Source organism: Mus musculus, chromosome 1 (assembly GCF_000001635.26).
Source record: "Mus musculus strain C57BL/6J chromosome 1, GRCm38.p6 C57BL/6J".
Lineage (NCBI taxonomy): Eukaryota > Metazoa > Chordata > Mammalia > Rodentia > Muridae > Mus > Mus musculus.
The window spans coordinates 108,131,745-108,146,935 of record NC_000067.6 but is presented as its reverse complement, the minus strand read 5'-3'; positions in this window follow the sequence as shown (position 1 = coordinate 108,146,935).

Sequence of the window (15,191 nt, the reverse complement as noted above, 5' to 3'; positions counted from 1 at the left end):
AGGGAACTGGGTGAGAGAGGGGAGAGGGAGGAGAATAAGGGTATAGTCAAGATCAAGCTTATAGAGGGACAGGAGGTTGAGTTGTATCTGTAGTACTTGCTCTTTGTACCTCCACTTTTCTCATACCTCTTTGCCTTCATCACTCTCTGAAACCCCATCTAAACCTTTCCATCTCAGATTTCCTCTCTCTGTTTTCTTGTCACCTATATTCTACTTTCTTCCTTTCATAAAGCATTTATGAAGACCCTAACAATTAAGGCCCCTTTCTATTCTTTTGACATCTACAGAGGTCAGAAGTTCAAAGTTAAAATCTATATATGAGAGAGAATATATGGCATTTGTCTTCTGGACTGGGTTACTTTGCTCAGATAGTTCATTTCCAGATCCAACCATTAACCTACAAAATTCATAAATTTATGTATTTATTTCTAATTAAATAAAAGTCAATTTGTAAACTATCATGTTTTAATCATCCCTACATTAACTGATAAATTACATTCCTTAGACATTGTTTATAAAGCAGCTATAACCTTGGATGTATTTATCTGTGTAGTAGGATATAGAATCCTTCAGGTATACGCTGAGTTATATGGTATGGTAATTATTTCTCTGCTTTCTGATGAAGAATATGACACTACTTCCAATTCATACTCTCTGTACACATTTGTATTCTCTGAAAATCCTGGTTTATACTCTTACCTCAGTGAATAAAGATTGATCTTTCACCACACTGTCAACAGCATTTATTGTCACTTGATTTCTTTTATTGGGAAGGGTGTTAGGAGAAAGAGAAGGATTTGAGACCTGTGAAGAACACTGGCTGCCATGGAATCACTATGTTGAGTAGGCTGGCTTTAATTCCACAGAAACCTACTTGACTCTACTTCCTGAGTGCTAGGATTAAAAGCCTGTGCCACCACAGCTAGTATTGTTTGATTTCTTGCTTAGCTATTCTGAATGGGGTAACATGGAATCTCAGTGTGATTCTAATTTATGTTTATAGCTACTTATGAGATCTTCATCAGAGAGGCCACAAAGGCCTCCAAAACAAAACACACTCTTGTCATTGTCATTCTTCTTAATTTTACTTCCTAGAATTAGTTGTTAAAACACTATTGCTGAATATACTTTACACTGGTTAACAGATTTAGGAACTGACTGAGCTAGAACCTGTCCCCAGGGGAGATACTGCCAGAAGATATTTTGCAGGCTCCTGTGGGAGAAAAGAAATCAACAGACCTGCTGTAAACCCTATGAACTATCATACCAACCGTCCAGGCAAGGTCTGTCAACCAGGACTAGTACAATAGTAGTGCAACTATAAAAACCAGTAACGTGTGATAGCTTTTTATTAGGGAAACACAGCACACATACACAAAGGCAGACCACACACACACACACAAACATGCACATATACAGAGACACATATGACAGACACACAGTACATACACACATACACGCATCACACACACATACAGATGCACATGAGTATATGCATACCTATCCCAGGAAGAGATAACAGTCAGACAAAACTAACAGTTGCTCCAGAGCCCAACTTATTGCACTAATAAGCTTTTACTCATTAGTAGAAGCAGAAACTCAAATATAGCTGCATCTTGGAAATGCCCATCCTAACATCGATGATGACTACAAAAACCTGCCACCCTGTGTCTCTCTATAAAAGTTATAGATTGTTAATCATATCAGAAAGATGTCTTCTCTCAGTTTTGCTTGTGAGTCTCCTCCCTATGCTATTGTTTATTACTTCTATACAGCTAAGAAGAACACTTAGAATCTTCCAAGTTTCTACTTTAACATTCCTGTGAAGTACTGTTTAACTCCTGAGTGTCATGAAATTCACCCCTTCTCCTTCAGGACATGTGTCAAATTGGAGGAATCTTCTAAACTGTAGTCTATCCTTTACTGAGACTCTTTCTGCAACCTTCTTTTCTGCAGTGTTCCCTGTGCCGTGGTGTGGATAATAGATATGGTGATATATTGTTGACCATTGGGTTACTTGGCCTTAGGAACTTCACTGGTGGTGATGAGATTTATGTATATTATCAATGGCAAAAAAGAAGTTTCTTTTTATGACTGATTTAAGCTGAAACTAATCTTGGTCTGTGGACATTTGCAAAAATGTTTAGGATGCAGTTTGTTAGGCCCATTAAAGTCACTTAATAATATTCAATCAGTAGCTCCCACACTGGGGCCTATGACCACCCCAGCCACATAGGTCATGGTTTACAATATCAAACGTAGTATCCTTCTAGTAGAGCAAGCCTGGAGTCCAATCAAAAAGCTGTTCATTGAACCCATGATAGATATGCCACTATTACACAAGAAGGTACATCCTGCCAGGAATTTCGGTTCTATAGAATGTAGGATCTATAGCTGAGCAGGACTACTGGTGATAATTCTACCTCAACATTCCACATTTCTCCTTTAGGCTCTGTAAAAAGCAGCCAGTAAAGAGAAAGCTTACAGCTTAGTCCCAGTTTAATTTTTCTATTTCCTACACCTAAAGCATGTGATATCTTCAGCTACCAGTTCTTGCTTTCTAGATTTGGCATGCAACCAACAACAGTAGCAATAAGTTATGATTTGTGTGGCCTTGGGGGGATTCTTAAAAGCAATATGTAGGGAAGTAGCTAATCTCTGGCACTGCAGGTTATTTTATAACCTGATAGCTTCAGGGAGTTCTCTTTTCTACTTATGTATGGTGCCTCTTTAACTCTCATTTGAAAAATTACTCTTACTTTCAGCTAGGTTGCACAATAAGTCAAAGCACTATTGGACATGATTGTCTCGAGTCCACTTCTGCAACTCTTTGTACCATATGAGAATAATGACAGCCCCTGTCACTATGAACTATCATACCAATAGGGTCATATCTATGTGTGTGCTCATTTGTAACTGAGTTGGATTAGAATCTTGATTAGGGCTCACCTGCTGCTTACTTTCATGTACATGCGTAGAAGAGGGCTGTGGCAATGTTAATACAGGTATAGGAATATGTGTACCCTCAGGGACAGGCACAGGTTCTATATATTCTCTTTGATAGCCCTTACAGGACAAGAGGACTAATGTTCATATTTGATCATTGCATCCATCTGCTGGGATAGAATTGAAGAACAGGTCTGTCATGACTGAACAGCATGATGGATAGCATGATATTTTACAGGGAGGCCAGAGGCCTTAGCTATTTTAAAACTTGTGTTGGTTTCCATGTAACCTGGCTTTACATGAATCTAATGTTCAGCCTCCAGGGGTACCTGAAGGAGGATGGCCCATGTGTTACTAAGTCATCTGCCTCCTGATTCTCAGGGCTCAGGTAGATATGTGCTGATACATGAAAAAAAAATCAAGGGTCCTGATGGAGAACGATGCTATATTCCCCTGCCCATCTGTTCACCCCATAGTGGCTGACCTGTCAATTCTCTTTTCCCCTAATGGGTCATCAATAAAGTGAGGTCATTGGATATAACCCAGATGTCAATACAGGTTGTCACAGACCAATTCTACCCACATGTTTTTGTGGTTTGGTTTTGGTTTTTGGTGTGTGTGTGCATGTGTGTGCGTGTGTTGTTTGTATCACTACAGCTACCATTATTATTTGGTGCTTCTACCTGTGCTATCACTGTATAAAGAATCTATAAGGATGAGGTGGTATCACATCTAACACTTTATCTTGCTTATACATTGTTTATTGCAGGGGTCTTAGGGACTGGACCCAGGACAGCCTGCATGACATTGTGGCAGGCCTTACAGTCACTTCCACAACCTTGCTGCAAATATGCATGCCATCTTTGTAGAGTTTGGTTTTGTTCCACCCCAGAAAGGTCTTTAGTCCAACCCTACATGTGATATACAATTTTTATAGTGGGATCAGTGTTGGAGTCTACTCATCGTAATGTATAAATGTAGCCAGAAATTGCCATTATAAGACTATAAACTAATCTGCTACCTTTTTCTATGTCTGAAATCCAAACCTTATTGGAACTATTTGATTAGTGTGATTGTCTGATAACACCCAGCTACAGGCTTCTGTGCTTCTGGTGACTTCCAACATGAGGGGAAATGAGGACAATGGAGAACATGAAAATTTATCCTGTCCCACTAGAATTACAGCCTGCTTAATAGACATTTGAGTATGGTTCTTCCAATCAAATATGGTCCTCCTTATCAGGTTATAGAGAAGATAAAAATATGAGCAAGATAGAGCATGAATATTCACTGGTATCCCAGCAGTCCCAAGAATACTTGTACCTCTTTCACATTTATAGGTACTAGAGGTTATAAACTTCTTTAAATAACTTTGTGAAGCATAGTACATAACTTATGGAACCATTTTAAAGGTCCATGATTCAACAAAGAATGATACCCTGGTCTCAAATAGTATGCAAAGGGTGTTTTATTCTATAGAAGTCCAGCATGCTGAGGTATACCATTTACCAAAGTGAAGACCCCCAAGTGAGCTCACAGTCCCAATTTAAAGCTCATTAGGGGAATTCCAGAGAGAGGTAGGTGACCTTTATCTTAATTTACTGACTATATTTATGGACATTCCAAAGCTCTTTCTGTGGGGTGGAAGGCTGGAAACTATTGCTGGGGAAGCCTGGAAACTCTAACTGTTACTGGCCCACTGCCCTTGCCTCAGGCAAGGTTGTGAGTCAGTTTCTGATTGACTGCTTTAGGCCCAGGGTTTTTCCAGTAACTGATTTGCCTGAACTTGCCCAGTTCTTGGAAGCAGAGATCTAGACCTTGTCTCCTAAACTGCCAATTTGAAACATGTCATGGAGTCAGCCTCTCTCGGTCCTCTCACCATATTTCTCCTAGGTACAGCTGTTCTTGGCATATGTATGTCATATAAATTGCTTTCCACTTTAGGTGGACCTCGATGTCATTGAAGGCTCTCCTAAACCTGTAGAAAAGATGCCTAGGTTATCATTGTCTCATTTCAGTAGTGAAAATGTTTTGCAGATGTCTGACAGGATAACAAAGCAAGACCTAAGACCACCATCTCATGAAAAACATTGAGTCCATGAAGGTAAGCAGGGGTGAAGTAACCTGAAGGCCCGCTGTTGACAGTTTCCAGTGAATGCAAACTGTTCTTAGTAGACAGCACCTAAGGAAATATTTAAAAATTAATTATTAAAGTCAAATTAAGACTGGATATAGAACACCCCTTGCATTAGTTGTTCAATGAAGAGCAATGCTGGACACAACATAGATGGGGCAAAGTGTCTTCTGTAGCTCTCTATAATGCATGATTTTTCTTTAGAAGCAGCCTGACTTCTTCAAAAGCCATACTGGGCTATGACAGGCTATGGCTGGGTAAAAAGAAAAAAAAATCTCTACCTTTTAAAAACTCTAATGACTTTTGTAATTTCATCATAGTCAATAAGCAGTCTATACCCTGGGACCCCCACCAGTCTACTAAGAGTAATACAATCACATGTACTCATTTCACATGATAGGCTTAACATTCTGGCTCTCAGTCAAAACAAATATCACTACCATTTATTTTTATGGAGTTGATGAGAACTATTATCTGCTTACTCCCATTTTCATCTCCCCTTGAGTGCTTGAAAACTGGCTTCATACAGTGATCTAGGTCTTTTGAGCACTATTAGGTAATCATAGAGTTATAGCTCAAAAAAGAAAAAAAATACATATATTTCAGAAATAAGATTGAGATAGCTAATGACATACTGCAATTTGTTCTGAAAATGAAAGATATGCAAGATATAATGCATATCATATCATTGATAGCTTATTGGCATAATTACACCAGGGTATTCTAAATTTGCATATATGAAAGCATAACATATTTGTGAAAAGGAGAGTCAGGTGATCACAGCATATCTGTCTCAATTTCACATGTATTTGAATAGGGAGCACCTTATGCTCAGAATAGTCTTTGCAGTATGAAGACAAAATTTCCCAGCAGATTATCATTTGTAGGAAAAGAACCACTGTTTATATGGTTTTAGAAAGAAAAGTAGGTATAGAAAATCATTACAACACACACATGTTGAAAATTGATGTTTCTGAATATTATTCTTAAGCTTAATGGGACATTTGTCATATTAGAAAACTGGATAATTTATGATAAATAAAATGTGAATTGTGTAGAGATGCTGCATTGTGAAAAAGAAGAAAATATTCAGGTGAAAATAGGTAAAGAGAAGGTACATTCATACTGAGAAGACAACAAAATATTGAGCATAATTATTACACTTCACAACTTAGATAAAAACTAGTTCAAGTTAAAAACATGATCTGGTAAGAGAACAAGAAACTGTTCAGCAACAATCAGCTAATTTGAAAATGACCTTTTTGGTGAACAACAGTTGTCAGTTAGTAGAGAAGGGAATTTTGGATTAGCAGTGAACATCAGAACCCTCAAAGGTAAGCTAGAGTTTACAAAAGTCTTCCAGGGCCTCCAGGCCAGTTTACTTCACCAGGGAGCTGTTGTGGATAGCCCTGGGGCCAATTATATTTGACGTTAATTCCTTTCTCCAGTGAGTGCTTTCGAACAAGGAATGAGTCTCACTCAGGTGATTTCCTGTAACACTGCTTCCCACCTTAATTTGTGAAATAAAGGAGAGCTGATGGTTGGGCAGATAAAAGGAAAGGTGAAGTGGAAGGTAGGGAGAGAGAAGAAGGAGAAAATGGAAGAGGGAGAAGACACAGAGGAGGAGGAAGAAGAGCAGAGCAGAAGCACATGGCCTGAAGACACCACAAGTTCTAAGGGGTCTCATAGATGGAGAAGATGGTAGTGTAGCAGTAGATCTATCCAATCTAGGTGCACAGCATATATTCATATTAATTGTGTTGTGTTTTCATTGCCTGGGCATAGTAGGGATGGAAATATGTCAGAACAGGGAGCCTAATGAAAAATGAAGTCTATATATGCCATAGAAGCATACCTGCCATTTACCAAAACCCAAATGTGATTCTCTCCCTAGCTTCTCATTCAAAAGGAATTTTACAAGTCAGGTGATAAAAGCTCCACATTTAATGTTAACAGGTCTCTTACCCGCGTTCTCGCGACCGGCCAGGAAGAACGCAACAAACCGGAATCTTCTGCGGCAAAAGCTTTATTGCTTACATCTTCAGGAGCAAGAGAGCAAGAGTGCAAGAGTGCAAGAGAGCATGAAAGCAAGAGCAAGAAAAAGAACAAGAACAAGAAAGCAAGAGAGAGAATGGCAAAACCCCGTCCCTTTTAAGGAGAATTATCCTCCGCCTAGGACGTATTACTCCCTGATTGGCTGCAGCCCATCGGCCCAGTTGTCATCACGAGAAAGGCAGAACACATGGTGGGAAAACTGCCCCTGCACGTGTGCAGATTATGTTTACTACTTAGAACACAGCTGTCAGCGCCATCTTGTAATGGCAAATGTGAGGGCGGCTCCTCACAGATACCCCTTTTCTTTTAATAAGAGCAATAGGCCACCCATATTAATGAGAGTGGAGATAGAGGTCAAATCCCCAGTGTGCAGGTAAAGGAGCCATGTACAGGATTAGCTCTTAGGCTCACAGGCTTTTACCCCGAGCAACCCTGACCTGCTCCCGTGTCGTTATTCCTGGGGAGAAGGACACTTGGACACTCAACCTTCTTGAAAGATGACATGTCTCCCTAGAATAGGCTCTTATATGCCGCAGAGCCCTTCTACTGCAGTGCTTAGCCGTGCAACTCTCTCGGGCTGCTGAAGCACACTCACTCTATCCCGTGCAATGAGACTAGCCTCGTGGGGTGCAAGAGCTGAATGGCCAGCGACCTATTGCTTAAGCATAGATATATCAGGGGAAGCACCATGTTCTAGTACTGCAAGTGCCTGGGCAATAACCACCTTGTCTCTCCTAGTTTGGGCCTTAAGCTTACAGACCAACCAAAGAAGCAACACTAATCCACAGCAAAGTATATCTCCAAATAATATCAATCCCACCCATTCTTTAAAGAAGGAAAATGCTGAGGAGATCCAATTGGGTAATCCTTTGGTCAGGGACAGGTCCAAGCGCGTGGAGTTGACCTGAATGATGGCAATTCTCAACTCCCGAAGGGTCTGTTCAAATTCAGCCATCCAATTCTGTAACATATACTGAGAAAGACTTTTTGACAAATTAGCTGCCCTAGTAAATTTCTCATACTGAATGGAAGTAACGGACAATCCCGGAAACTTTTGTTCACATCCCAGCTGAGCTATTTGCCATAATACATCTAGTTGTTTCTGGACAAGATCTATGAGTTGATTAATTTCTGCCCATGGAGCATTTTTGCGATTGGAGGATGGCGGCCGCTAAGCCTGCATTGGTGAGAGGTCCGCCAAGCTCCCAACAAACCCTGAGCCAGTCTTGTAAACCTTTGTTCTTTCTTGGGGCTATGGCCGCTCGGCACTCCTGTGTGGCTTGCTCATAAATGAGCTGTTCTACCAGAGGTGCGGCTTGCTCCGAATCTCCAAAAATACGCTCTGCTGCCTCTGTCATTCTGGCCACAAAATCTGAGAATGACTCCTGAGGTCTCTGGACGATCTTTGTTAGTTGTCCAGTGGCTTCACCTGCTCGGGAGAGCGCCTTCCAGGCCCTAATAGCCTTTTCATCTGATTCAGAACTATTAAGAACTGGCTCCTTGAGCTCACCTAGTGATGAGTATAGGCTCCTTCTCCTAGAGACCTCCGCTAATTGATCTTTTTTTCTTTTCTTTTTCCTTCTCCTTCCTTCTAATCTCTCCCCAGGTATTCTTACCTGACCTAAACTTTTCCTCGGGTTCAAGACCCGTGGAAAGGCCTGTATACTTATTTTGTGTACCATATTTCCTCTTTGCTCCTACTCTCTCTCCCCGCTTTACTTCTGATAGATTGCCCTGAATTTCATCCAGAATTTTCAGCCCTGCCTTAACCGCTTGATAACATGTGAAAAGGAACAAAAAGGCTCCTAACACTAGAGAAAGTTCAAGGCCAAACATACCTTGTAAAGCTATTTCCCACTTTACTTCTGATAGACTGTCTTGAATTTCGTTAGAAAGTTCAAGGCCAGACGTACCTTGTAAAGCTATTTCCCACTTTACTTCTGATAGACTGTCTTGAATTTCGTTAGAAAGTTCAAGACCAGACTTACCTTGTAAAGCTATACTTACGGGTACCCTGTTCCCCAGCTGAAGAGTTCTGAATTCACGCAGTTGAATCCTTCTCAACAGTCTGTTTTACGGGAACACTTCATTACCATGACCCGCAGTTCTGGTTCCGGAATGAGGGATCTTCCTTGCGCCGGTGATGGTAACCGTCCCAGGTTTTCTCGTCCCGGGATTTCTCGTCCCAGATCTTCTCGTCCCGGGTTTCGGCACCAACTCTTACCCGCGTTCTTGCGACCGGCCAGGAAGAACGCAACAAACCGGAATCTTCTGCGGCAAAAGCTTTATTGCTTACATCTTCAGGAGCAAGAGAGCAAGAGTGCAAGAGTGCAAGAGAGCATGAAAGCAAGAGCAAGAAAAAGAACAAGAACAAGAAAGCAAGAGAGAGAATGGCAAAACCCCGTCCCTTTTAAGGAGAATTATCCTCCGCCTAGGACGTATTACTCCCTGATTGGCTGCAGCCCATCGGCCCAGTTGTCATCACGAGAAAGGCAGAACACATGGTGGGAAAACTGCCCCTGCACGTGTGCAGATTATGTTTACTACTTAGAACACAGCTGTCAGCGCCATCTTGTAATGGCAAATGTGAGGGCGGCTCCTCACACAGGTCCATTGAAGTGTAATCAGCTTTCATTGAAATCTGTTTACACCCAAACAATTCTCATGGTGATCTATAAACTAAAATACATTAAGCCATGACCACACCATAAACATTTTGACCAATTGTGTTCCCTACTCCCTAACACCTGCCATGCATCCCAGACCTAAGTTTTCTAAATATGGGTAATTTTGTGTATCTTGATATTTGATAACTGAAATCATATAGTTCATACATTAGGGGACAGGGTTGGATGTTCTGGTTTTTGATACATAGAGTTATCAATTTGAGATCCATTAATGTTGTTATATCTGTAATTTATTCCATGTTTTGGACAATTTATATATTCCTTCATATGCTGATGGGCATCTAGTTTGTTTTCAGTGTTTTTCTTTGTTTTTTGGTTTAAAAGTTTTTGTTTTACACATGATCTTATGAAGCCCATAGTATCTTGAAATTCTCTGTCAGTGATTCTAATCTTTTAATACAGTTCCTCATGTTGTGATGACCCTCAACCATAAAACTATTTTAATTATTACTTCATACATAAAATTTTCTACTCTTATGAATTCCCCAAAAAATGTCTATGTTGTTTGGATGGTCTTAGATTACTTCCGCACACCCACCTCCCCCATACACACAAAGGGGTAGTAACTCTCAGGTTGACAACCACTACTTTATATAGAAAAGAATGGCTGTGAATTTTTGTGCTGTATCTCTTAAGTATTACAAATAAAAGAATGTGCCCCCAGGGCCTGCTTTCTGTGGCACTAGAGACCAAGCCCAGAGCTGCTTAAATTTGAGGCAGGGAGTCTAGATTTGAACTACCATAGTATATTTGTCAGAGAAATTTAAAACAAATGTTGACAAGCAAGTCTTTGTTGCACTTAGCTCAGTCATTCATAGAGTCACAGTTTGGGTCTTTGTGTATGTGTGATCACCTTAACTAAAATTTTAGCTCTTCATAAAACTGATTGTCATTATTTCCTCTATTCTACTCTCTTCAAACATCTTTTGCTTTTCTGTTTCTAATATTCTAAGATAGAAGATGAGTTTATATATGTGTAGAATGTCTTTCTTTCTCCAACAGTATTTACTGTTATATTTGCTTCACTTGTACTCAATAACTTCTTAAATGCTAGGTTTTTTATTCATATACCTTTCAAAATATTAATTGATTTACCCTGAATTACTTCAAATAACTGCAACTCAACAATGTTTCAACTCATAACTCTTTGCCTTGAAATGGAGAAAAGTCATAAATACACAGTGTCTTTCTCTTTCAGCACAGTGCCCAGAAAAACTGCATTAAATACTCAACATTTTCCAGTAAAATATTAGTCTTGTGTTATATTATTTCTCAACACGAATGGCTAATTCTGAGCATGTTTCCCTCCGAGAAAAAAAGAGGGTCAAAAGCGGGCCACCGAAGCACCGCTCTGAGAACAACCACAGATTGTTCCAGCCCTAAGTCAGCGCCTTATGTCCTGACCACAAGATGTACCCAGATACCACCAAGTTCCTGCTTCCCTGTGTAGTCGCCAAAAGAAAAATTTCTGCTGCCCCATCCCTCCTGCTGAGAAGTACTTCCTCTTTTTTCCACTGCCCCATCCCTCCTGCTGAGAAGTACTTCCTCCTTTGCTTGTGCATTTACGCCTTGCTAAATACAGTGAGACCTTGATGCTAATCAGACTGCTTCCTTGTCGTTCATTGCACTTGGTTCTCATCTCTCCCTCCCCCCATTTGGTTCTTAGGAAAGGTCCCCTTGAGACCCTCGAATAACTGGACCTGCTGGACAGATCAAACTTAGTTTTCATATCATGTCCTTCTTTTCTAGAAAAGTGTATGTGTACTATTTATGTGTGCAAATGAACTCTTAGACCTCATATGTAGAGGTCAGAAGACAACTTCTATTAGTTAGTTGATTCTTCCTCCCCCCACCACATGTGGTCCAGGGATCAAACACTGATCATTGACTTCAGTAGCAAGTATCATTACCATGTCCCAGAGGATAGTTCTCAAAGTTATGGTGCAAGCTTGAAGAATAAAGAGTTCTTCCTTTGAGACATGTTTGAAATTATGCCATTCTTGTCAAGAGAAAAGACTGAGCATTGGTTCATTCAATAAAATAAAACAATGAAAGGAAATTCAGGGATTCTATTTAAACAGAAAACGAGACACACACACACACACACACACAGAGAGAGAGAGAGAGAGAGAGAGAGAGAGAGAGAGAGAGAGAGAGAGCTTAAATATAAACTAAAAACACTGGAAGGAAACTAAGCTATATTTCAAGATGAATAAATCCTTTTTTTGAGGATTGCTTTATATCTTTTGTAAACATTAAAATTGTTTTCTGCAAGGAAGTATGTGCAGTGATGACTATCTCAGCTGAGACAGAGTTGCTTCCCCATTCCATTTGTCAGGATGAATGTGAATCATTTCAGTCTTTGAGCATTGTTCTTTTACCTCTATGTAACACAATTGGTCAGCCTTGAAATAAAAGTGTGTTGAATTGGAGAATTCCTATTACCATCTATTATCCAACCTCCCTTTGTTATCCTAGTAAATAACCACAATGCAATGCATTTAACTATGACTTCACATCTCCAAGCCCTCCAGAGGATATGCATATTCCATTCACAGAATTTAAGTCAAGTTAGTTTCATTATTTAAAATAAAAATAATACTTGCACAGCTTCCTTGATTTCACTCTGTAAACCAATACTGACTTTGGACTTTTTGTGCACCTGCTTCAGCCTCAGCCTGAATATCTGATCAGTGGTATTATTTGTCTTCCTTGCTCTCTCTTACCTGTTTTCTGGAATGCTGATGTGGTGACTTTATAGGCAGCCATCTTTATTATGCAGCAGTATTGAGGATATGCTGAGGATGACAGATCAGAAAGCAGATGGGGCTACATCCATGCAAAAATTATTCTATCTATCCTCCATTATTCACTTAACAAGTAAACTCTTCAATGTATTTTATCTGTCTTTTTACAACTGAGTATATTCACAAGCGGTGCAAAATAACACCTAAGAAAATGCAGAGAATCGAACAATAGAAAGTCACACATGACTTCAGAATCAAGGTATCAGGTGAGGCCATCAAAGCATATCTAGTGTACAGTATGGGCTCTTTGAAGAGATGCTGCAATTTGTTCAGGTAGAATTTTGAACAGTTGTCCAAGTGAATGTGTATATCCATGCACACACACACAGACACACATACAAACACATTTACCTGTGTTGCTATGTCAAAGTAAAATCAAATAACTTATGGAAAGTTAAGAGATATCACAAAGTAGAAATAGAAAATAAACAATATTTCCATAGGTGAGGTAAAGCCACAGAAAACAGTTGTTAAAGTAAGGTGGTGTTGGCTTATTTAAAGCCAAGATAAAAATGTAGATGTGAAAGATAAGGGAAGGGGAGATAGCAACCTGAGAGAATAACAGGCAGAAAGCCTAAGGCTGGAAATGATCCTGATGTGAGCAATACACTCTATGGGACAGTAAACCAACCATGCAGGAAGCTTGGTAAGGTAGAGTGGGTTTGAGTCCCCAGAAACTCAGGTACACACCTGAGATAGTAAGCGCCCCCACTCCCTGCCAATTTCCTGGCTTAGAATAGATATCATTTCCCACATAAGGAAAAGTAGCCTGTGTTCACGTAGACTCAGAACAGAGTTCTCCAGGCTAATGAGGTACCTAGAGGCCCTGAGGGTTTAGCCAATAGGCTTTCTTCCCAGAAAAATTCTTCCTGCAAAATGCATTTAATCTTTGGTCTACCCGGAGATGCTGGTATGCATCCATTTTCCACAATGAACAGTCAATGAACAGTTTGGAATCATCGACTGTCACCTTCATCAAGACCACTGTAGGAGCACAAGGAGGGCCTTCAACTACTGAGCTGCAGCTAAAGTCTCCCACAGAAGGCCACTTTCTGCTTCCAGAGAACCATCACAAAGTTAAGGACAATCACCACTGAGCTAAGATGGAGCTCCCCTCCCCTGGCCCCAGGCTCATCCTCAGCGATTGGGCCTCTTCCATTCCCAACTTTTAAGAGACTTCCAGCAGCAACTGGGTGTCCAAAAGTCTGAGAATCACCATGCCTCCAGCTTTGTTGCAGGCCAGGACCCCCAACACTTTGTTTCTAATTTCTCTGTATGGCAGTAATTAGAGGCTTCGAAGACACGAAATATGAGCTTCGTCTTTCCCAAATCTCATATTATGGACTTGCAAGCTGGGAGCGGTGTCTTGGTGCTCAGCTGTGGTACCATTGGAATAAGTACAATCCAGCTCCCAAGTATTGCCTCCCCAGCAGTCAAGCCCAGGGGTGGGACTGGACACAGACAGACACCCTCTCTTAGTAGATGAAACGTAGAACCTTTGTTTAAGACATAGCAACCTTTGCTTCACACCATGTATTTCGTACAAAGGAAGGTGTTCTACAAAAAGTAGAAACTGCCAAGTGTCTGCCCATGTGCCTGGACTAAAATATAACACATCCTCTGAGAACAGGCTGTATACACTACCAAACTCAGAAAAGTCCAAAAAAGATATATTCAGTAAATGTGTTCTTTAATCATGATCTTTAAAATTTTGTTCAGGAAAAATAAATATCTACTCTATTAGTTATTTTCCTGTTGCTGGGATAAAATACCATGACTAAAAGTAACTTCTAAAAGAAAGAGGTAATTTTAGCAAACAGGACCAGAGGTTTAAGTCCATAAGCAGAAATGGCATGGCCACGGATAACCAGTACAGGATCTTCTTCAACTGCAAGCATGAGGGAGAGACAATGAACAGAAAAGAGATCTAGGCTATAAACTCATGATGCCCAGTCCCATTAAGGAACTTCTGTCAGGAAGGCTATACTTCTCTATGACCTCCCAAAGCACTACCACCCACTGGGGACCTATGAACACAAAGGTTCAACTACACAAGCACATGGGGAAATATTTCATTTAAATCAACAGAGTACATTCCTTGGCTCCCACACACTCATGGACATGTCATAATACAAAATGGCTTTACTTATCTTTATACATTCCTAAAGCCTTTCTCAGTTTCTGTGATATTGCATCAGCTAGAGTTCTTCAACACCATATCACGACTCCTAACTAATTCTTTATTCACTGAACATATAACAGCTGAAGAAAAGACACAAAGGAAAACTTAACTAGTTCAAAAAATAGCTGTGTGATATACAGCCTCAAAGATTTAAAATTTTTAAGTAATTGAGATATCTTGAACCTGAAAATTTAGACAGTAAATATATCAAATGAGGAGAAAGACTGAGGAGTAAAGTATATACATTTATGAAGGTATCTGAGCAAGAGTAGAGCAAAATTGTTCCACCAAAAATGCACCAAATATATCCTATTGCTTCAAGTTTAATGAAACAAGACTCAGATGCATTCTATATTAATGAATCATTCTATTCAACAACT